The sequence below is a fragment of the Curcuma longa genome, unplaced genomic scaffold (genome assembly GCF_044706935.1).
Source record: "Curcuma longa cultivar G26 ecotype Majalengka, Jawa Barat unplaced genomic scaffold, ITB_CL_G26_1.1 contig_24532, whole genome shotgun sequence".
NCBI lineage: Eukaryota > Viridiplantae > Streptophyta > Magnoliopsida > Zingiberales > Zingiberaceae > Curcuma > Curcuma longa.
In genome coordinates, this window is record NW_027432459.1 from 1 (window position 1) to 7061 (window position 7061).

At 40.9% G+C, this 7061-nt stretch overlaps 1 pseudogene; it reads left to right on the forward strand.

Annotated features, from left to right (window-relative positions):
* Nucleotides 1–141: 141 nt before the first annotated feature.
* LOC141818352 (putative mitochondrial protein AtMg01110) lies at nucleotides 142–1364 on the forward strand (annotated as a pseudogene).
* The last annotated feature ends 5697 nt before the right edge of the window (nucleotides 1365–7061 follow it).

Below are 7061 nucleotides of genomic sequence, written 5' to 3' on the forward strand. Positions count from 1 at the left end.
TTCAGTTTATGTAGAATTATTAAGTTGGCTAGTCGTGTTGACGAAACCACCTTTAATTCTATTGTATCTGAGCCAGTGAAAGGTCATCGCATACGCTTGGTCATTAATCTGCTTGAAACTGCATTCAATCAGATATGGCCAATGTATATGCCCTGGCTGCCTAAAGACTCTTTGTATAAAGGGATTGAGTGGAAGCCCACTTGGAAGTCAACTCCTAATGATGACAGGAGGTTAAAAACCTTTCCTGGCGCCATAGGTAATATATTCTCTTCGTTAAGGTATGAGATTGCCGCTTACGCGGGTATCATCCGTAACTTAAAGATGTATTCACCTTTTGGATATAGGAGTGAGAATTCTGGTTGTTTATGGTATCAAGGGATTTGAACTCCTTTCGATTTCGAAGCCAACTCGACCAAAGTTATAACGGACTTAAAGAATTTCTTTAGATATGAGTCACAATTTTTTTGACCCATATATTCAGAAGTCTTTATTTCGTCCGTTGACAACTGGGAGTTCAACTCTACCTGGAGCTGGTAAAAGGCGTTTGTTCGTTATAGGTAACTATATTGTGCAGCGCTTATTATATCCAGTACATTCGTGGGCAATGCGGAGCCCGGTTGCCCTGTGATGGAACCTTCCGACAGGAGGATCCCATTCATCGTCTTAGCCTGCCGACGGACATTTGTTCATTCGATTTAAGTAATGCGACTGATCGATGGCCAGTGGCTTATATCTCGACAGTAATGTCTTTTATATTTGGCTCTATGGCAGGCGAATGTATTGTTTTGGGTACGCTTAGTACTAACTTATGCTCGGTTGGTCCTCCTTTGTTAAAGAAGAGGACCCTGATGTTATATTTTAGTACTGGCCAACCATTAGGATATTACGGCTCTTGGGCTCTATTTAGTTTGTCACACCATTACCTTGTATGGCTGGCTGCTATATTAGAGTATCCAAAGATGAGGACCCCTTTTAAAAGGTATGCACTATTGGGTGATGACATAGTCATCGCCGATAGGAAGGTTGCCCTAAGGTATAAAGAACTAGTTACTATGCTTGGAGTATCTATATCTGAGTCTAAGTCAATTGATTCAAAAGTAGGTGCTCCGGAGTTTGCTAAGCAGTTTTGGGTTAATAAGGTTCAAACGAACCTTACACCTGTCTCTGCGAAAGCGGCTTCCTCAACCTTTCTTGGCATGTGTCAGCTAGCGGAGAAGTCTCACTTAAAGCGAGACTCCTTAATCCGGCTTGCTGGCGCAGGCTTTAGAGTCCGAGCTAGGCTTCGTTCGCCATCACTGTCTTTGCGATGGAAACGATTATTAGTCTGCTCAGATAGGTCTTTGTCATACCTGCGATTACCTTAAGATTTATGGTTTGGTAGGGGAAACCCTATTAATCCTTATCTTAAAGGAATTATAGTCGCGGAAGCATTAAAACCTAAGGAATTAGTATTAGTGCCTTCTAAGTACTGGGAGGGAGATAGTGATTCTGAGGCCGAGTACACTCTTTACCGTAATTGGTTAAAATTATGGCTGGAGTGGGTCCAATGGCATGCAGCATTACTATCTGATCCTGATCCTAGTCTTGATGATCTGTTTAATCCGCCTATGGTTCCAACCCATTGGAAACGGTCGTTGAAAGACAACAGTGTTGTCCGATACGGCGTCCTTTGGAAATGTTGGCATCTGGGCGATGAATGGACCATCATGACTGTTCCTCCGTGCCTCACAGCACTTAGGGATAGATATAAAGAGAGTACATAACAGATAAGTAAATGTAATGCTTAGGCATATAAGGAGAACGACGGGCTCGACCGAAAGGGCGACTGAACAGGGCCGAGTGAGTTAGCCTGTATATAATATAAGTTCCCCAAAAATCTAGTAAAAGGAGATAAATAGCCCCTTTGGCCCTGCATTCATAATATAAGTTCTAATCCTTATGTATATAATATAAGTTCCTCTGCTACCCTGTATATATATTGGGGAGAGAAATAGCCTTTGGGGCTATTTACGACTAATCCGAAGGAGATAAATAGCCCCTTTGGCCCTGCATTCATAATATAAGTTCTAATCCTTATGTATATAATATAAGTTCCTCTGCTACCCCTGTATATATATTGGGCAGATAAATAGCCAAAGGGGCTATTTACGAAAGGAGATAAATAGCCCCTTTGGCCCTGCATTCATAATATAAGTTCTAATCCTTATGTATATAATATAAGTTCCTCTGCTACCCCTTACTATTATATTGGGTAGAGAAATATTGGGGCTATTTACGACTAAAGGAGAGAAATAGCCCCAAAGGCCCCCCATAATATTAAGTTAAGTTCTAACTGTATATAATATAAGATAAGTACCTCTGCTACGCAGAGGCATATAAATAGCCAAAGGGGCTATTTACGAAAGGAGATAAATAGCCCCAAAGGCCCTACTTACTATAATTAAGTTCTAATCCGCCTGTATATAATATAAGTTCCTCTGCTATGCAGAGTAGAGAAATAGCCAAAGGGGCTATTTACGACTAAAGGAGAGAAATTGCCCCAAAGGCCCCCCATAATATTAAGTTAAGTTCTAACTGTATATAATATAAGATAAGTACCTCTGCTACGCCTCTTTGAGTCGAAAATAGACCCAAAGGCTAAGGAGATAAATAGCCCCAAAGGCGTAGACTAACTGTATATAATATAAAGGCCTCAGCTATGCTGAGTAGAAAAATAGCCAAAGGGGCTATTTACGACTAAAGGAGAGAAATTGCCCCAAAGGCGTAGACTAACTGTATATAATATAAGATAAGTACCTCTGCTACGCAGAGGCATATAAATAGCCTTTGGGGCTATTTACGACTAAGCCTAAAATAAATATAAAGGAGATATTTACCTAAAATAAATATAAAGGAGATATTTACCTAAAATAAATATAAAGGAGATATTTACCTAAAATAAATATAAAGGAGATAAATAGCCCCTTTGGCCCTGCATTCATAATATAAGTTCTAATCCGCCTGTATATAATATAAGTTCCTCTGCTACCCCTGTATATATATTGGGCAGATAAATAGCCAAAGGGGCTATTTACGACTAAGCCATACTATAATATAAGTTGTCAGTACGTTTTATAAGTTAGGGCCGAGTGAGCCTTACTATATATAACATCGTTTTATAAGTTAGGAAAGAGTAAATTTCGGATTAGTCGTAAATAGCCCCAAAGGCTATTTCTCTCCTCTGCGTAGCAGAGGTACTTATATTATAGTAAGGCGGATTAGTCTACTTAGTCGTAAATAGCCCCAAAGGCTATTTATATGCCTCTGCGTAGCAGAGGTACTTATCTTATATTATATACAGTTAGTCTACGCCAAAGGGGCTATTTATCTTCTTGGGGCTATTTATCTCCTTTTACTAGATTTTTGGCTCAGGTACACCCCGTATATATATTGAGTTCGTAATACTATAATTTGCTGCAGATCTTTCGTATCCCAATATATATACAGGGTTGAATGCCATTCACTACTTTGCTGATATCAGATCAGTAGTAGTTTTGAATTGAACTACTTTTTTTTGCAGGCACGCAAGTATACTGGTAATAATAGGGTACGAGCATCGCGACGTGAGAGGACCTTTCAAAGAAGAAAGAAAGCCAAAAAAAGGAATGCTATCTGATCCTTTAGGAGTAGTAGCACTACACACAGGAAGAGATAGGCAGATAAGACAGTTACAGATAGATAGAGGTATTAGATCGGTAAAGGCCTTACTCTATTACTCTATTCCTTCCTTTAGTCAGGAATAGCGGCCTTAGACTGTTACAGTTCTGTAAAGGACTGCTGTCGCAGATGCGCTATCGCATATCCGCTGTTAGCAGAGATGATTGCCTACGAGATTTTAGTGAGTTAGCAGATGTCGCATATGCGACATGCCTAACTCTTCTTCCTACGTCTTGACGGTTAACTTGACTTGCTTAAGACTTCGAGTTCAGTTAGATGCCTGGACCTGGAAATTCACTCAAACCACATCCTCCCTTCATGCTAAGACCGCTTTGTGTACCGCGTCGGATCGTCTGCATCTAGAACAACTTCTGGTTTATATACACTGCTAAAGGCGGATCTGTTCTTAGTACTACTGTTATTCTCCCATCGCTGTCTTTCCATGCCAGTTAGGAGTTGGGCATGCATGCTTGCTGAAGCCCTTATTCGAACTATTTAAAATTGACAGCTGCCCCTTTTGTTGGCTCAGCAACACTCCTAGCGCGGGACCTTTCCAGAATCATGGATCTACGACTGTTCAGATGAAGATAAGAAGGCGGATGACAAAGAAGATGAGAGATCAGGATATTGGAATACCGCTTTCGAAAGACTTCTAGAAAGAGAAACGATCCTTAAGGGGAAAGGGCGGCTTAGGCTTAAAGCACAGGGTCTCGATACCACGTCAGCTTCGCCTCGTACCTCACACGAAAATAAACTACCTTTCTATGTGAATGAATATACGGGTTAGCGCTTTCCCATGGAAAGACTCACGGCCCAGCGCGCCTGTTGTTGATGAGCCGACAGGGCCAATCTAGTAGTTTGGTACCTTTGCCATCCATACTATAAAAAAACGGGCAAGAGACCTGTTCGTGAGCTCGGGAAGTTTGATGAACTACTGGCAAGGTTTCATTTTGAAGCACATCACTTTCGGGCGAGATCTTTACCGCTTAGCGGAACAGAGCGGCGTGGGGCAGATATAAAGGCAGCAACCTGGATTTGACCATAGCGTTGAGCTGGGCCAGCAACCCACAGTACATCGATATGCGTAATTCATTAATTATGTGAGGGCACTTGGGATATCATAAATATAGTTCTATCCTGTCACTGGCCTCTCATAAGTGACATCATTCCAGCAGGAGGAAATTAAATTGGCGGATGAACAAACATAGAGTGAGTAATATATGTTGTCCGATCTTTCAGTTGACCCTCCAGAGGTGCAGGTGCCATCCCTCGGCTCTTCGGGATGCCCCGAGTCCTGCATCCTCTCTAAATTTCAGAGCTTGGAAAGGAGGAGCGAATGATAATGACGCGCATTGAGTCGGGCAGCTTTGATCTCTAGAGTTTAATAGGGACACTTGCGTAGGTAGATGAAAAGGATTCAAAGCCAGAGCGGGAGCTGGGGGGCCAACCACTAATTAAAAGAATTAGTCTCAAGACTACTTTTCGTAACTCAAAATCCCCACCGAAAGTACTGCTTTTTTATATTATATTTATAGGGCAAAAGTCAAACTGAAAGTCAAACTTACCCAAGTTGAATCCAGTAATTTACAAGCGATTCCAACAATGTTTAAGCCTTCTTTCTGTACCTGATTCTGGAAGCAAAAGTTTGAATGCAGCTACCTAGGAATTCAGACACCCTGTATAGAATAGCTTAAGCTCTGGGTGTGCCCATTAAACTTTATCTAATTTTAGGGCTTCGAGAGATGGATGGAATTCAGTTGGAGAATTGTTAATTCAATCTCTAAGAAGTCCTGTAACTCTCAATGAGTTTTCCCTACGTAATATCAATTCAAATTGGAAGGTAGTCTCAAAGAGGAAGGAATAGCAGGCGGAATTTATATTTAAGGAGATAAATAGCCCCAAGAAGATAAATAGCCCCTTTGGCGTAGACTAACTGTATATAATATAAGATAAGTACCTCTGCTACGCAGAGGCATATAAATAGCCTTTGGGGCTATTTACGACTAAGTAGACTAATCCGCCTTACTATAATATAAGTACCTCTGCTATGCAGAGTAGAGAAATAGCCTTTGGGGCTATTTACGACTAAGGAGATAAATAGCCCCAAAGGCGTAGACTAACTGTATATAATATAAGATAAGTACCTCTGCTACGCAGAGGCATATAAATAGCCTTTGGGGCTATTTACGACTAAGCCTAAAATCAATATAAATTCCGTAAGGCAATAGTCCAGTACTAAGTTACACCCGAGCTTTCTATAAGACTTTGGCCCAAAAATCTAGTAATTTACGTAAATAGCCCCAAAGGCTATTTCTCTGCCCAATATATATACAGGGTAGCAGAGGAACTTATATTATATACAGGCGGATTAGAACTTATATTATGAATGCAGGGCCAAAGGGGCTATTTATCTCCTTGCCTCAAATGATGATAAAAGCTTGATGTCTTTCTATCACTGTCATAAGTGATGATGAAGATCAGGGTGATGAGGTTAACTCATTACCGAATAAGCATGATAGGATGGAATCATCCGAAATACTGGTCTCGTCCCCCCATACATAGAGTTGACTCTCCTGAGTCCAAGCCAATCAATTTTGTTCCCCAAAGCAAAAACCATGGTCGAGTTCGCCCGGCAGCTAAAGAAGGAGAGGATCACCGTAGGCCGGGGATTCTGAAGTAGAGAAATAAGGTAAGGAGCCACTGATTGGATTGGATGGACGAGTATCATATCAATCTATTTAGCATCTCACTCTTCTCCTTCTCATTCTTGATAGCACAGGTGCGCAGCGTATCTTGAATGAGAATACATTTGAGACAGTTTCACAGGCCTTGGGGATATCTCAAAACAAAAAAACTTTGCAAATATATAGTAAGTGGCGACATCGACATCGCATTCGTCATAAGTTGAATAGGAATCCGTCTTGAAGGGCTTAGAAGCACAGTGCCTCACTTGACTGAAAGCAAGGGGGAATTATTAAAACATTGATCTTTCCGGGCGTTCATGTCACAGTACCTTTCTCTAGACAAGAATCCAAGAAGCACGCACCTTAGGCAGGTTCACTTGAATAGGCAGTGGAATCGTCCTTACGAAAAAGACCAGGCTATCGGATTGGATGGCTTCTTCCTCGCTACCTACCTTCTGTCTTCCTAACTTTCTATATGGTAAAAGACTAACTTACGGTAGAACTCTTAGAGATAGAGTATTGGGTTGGGGATTGCTTGACTTACTCCTACTTTCAATAGAGTAAATACTCGTCAATGAGAATGAACAATTCCCCTTAGTCCTTTAAAAAAACTCCATCAACCTAAAATATAGTAAATTGTATAAACGCAGATCATTTTTTATTCTTAATTAAAAGAACCTG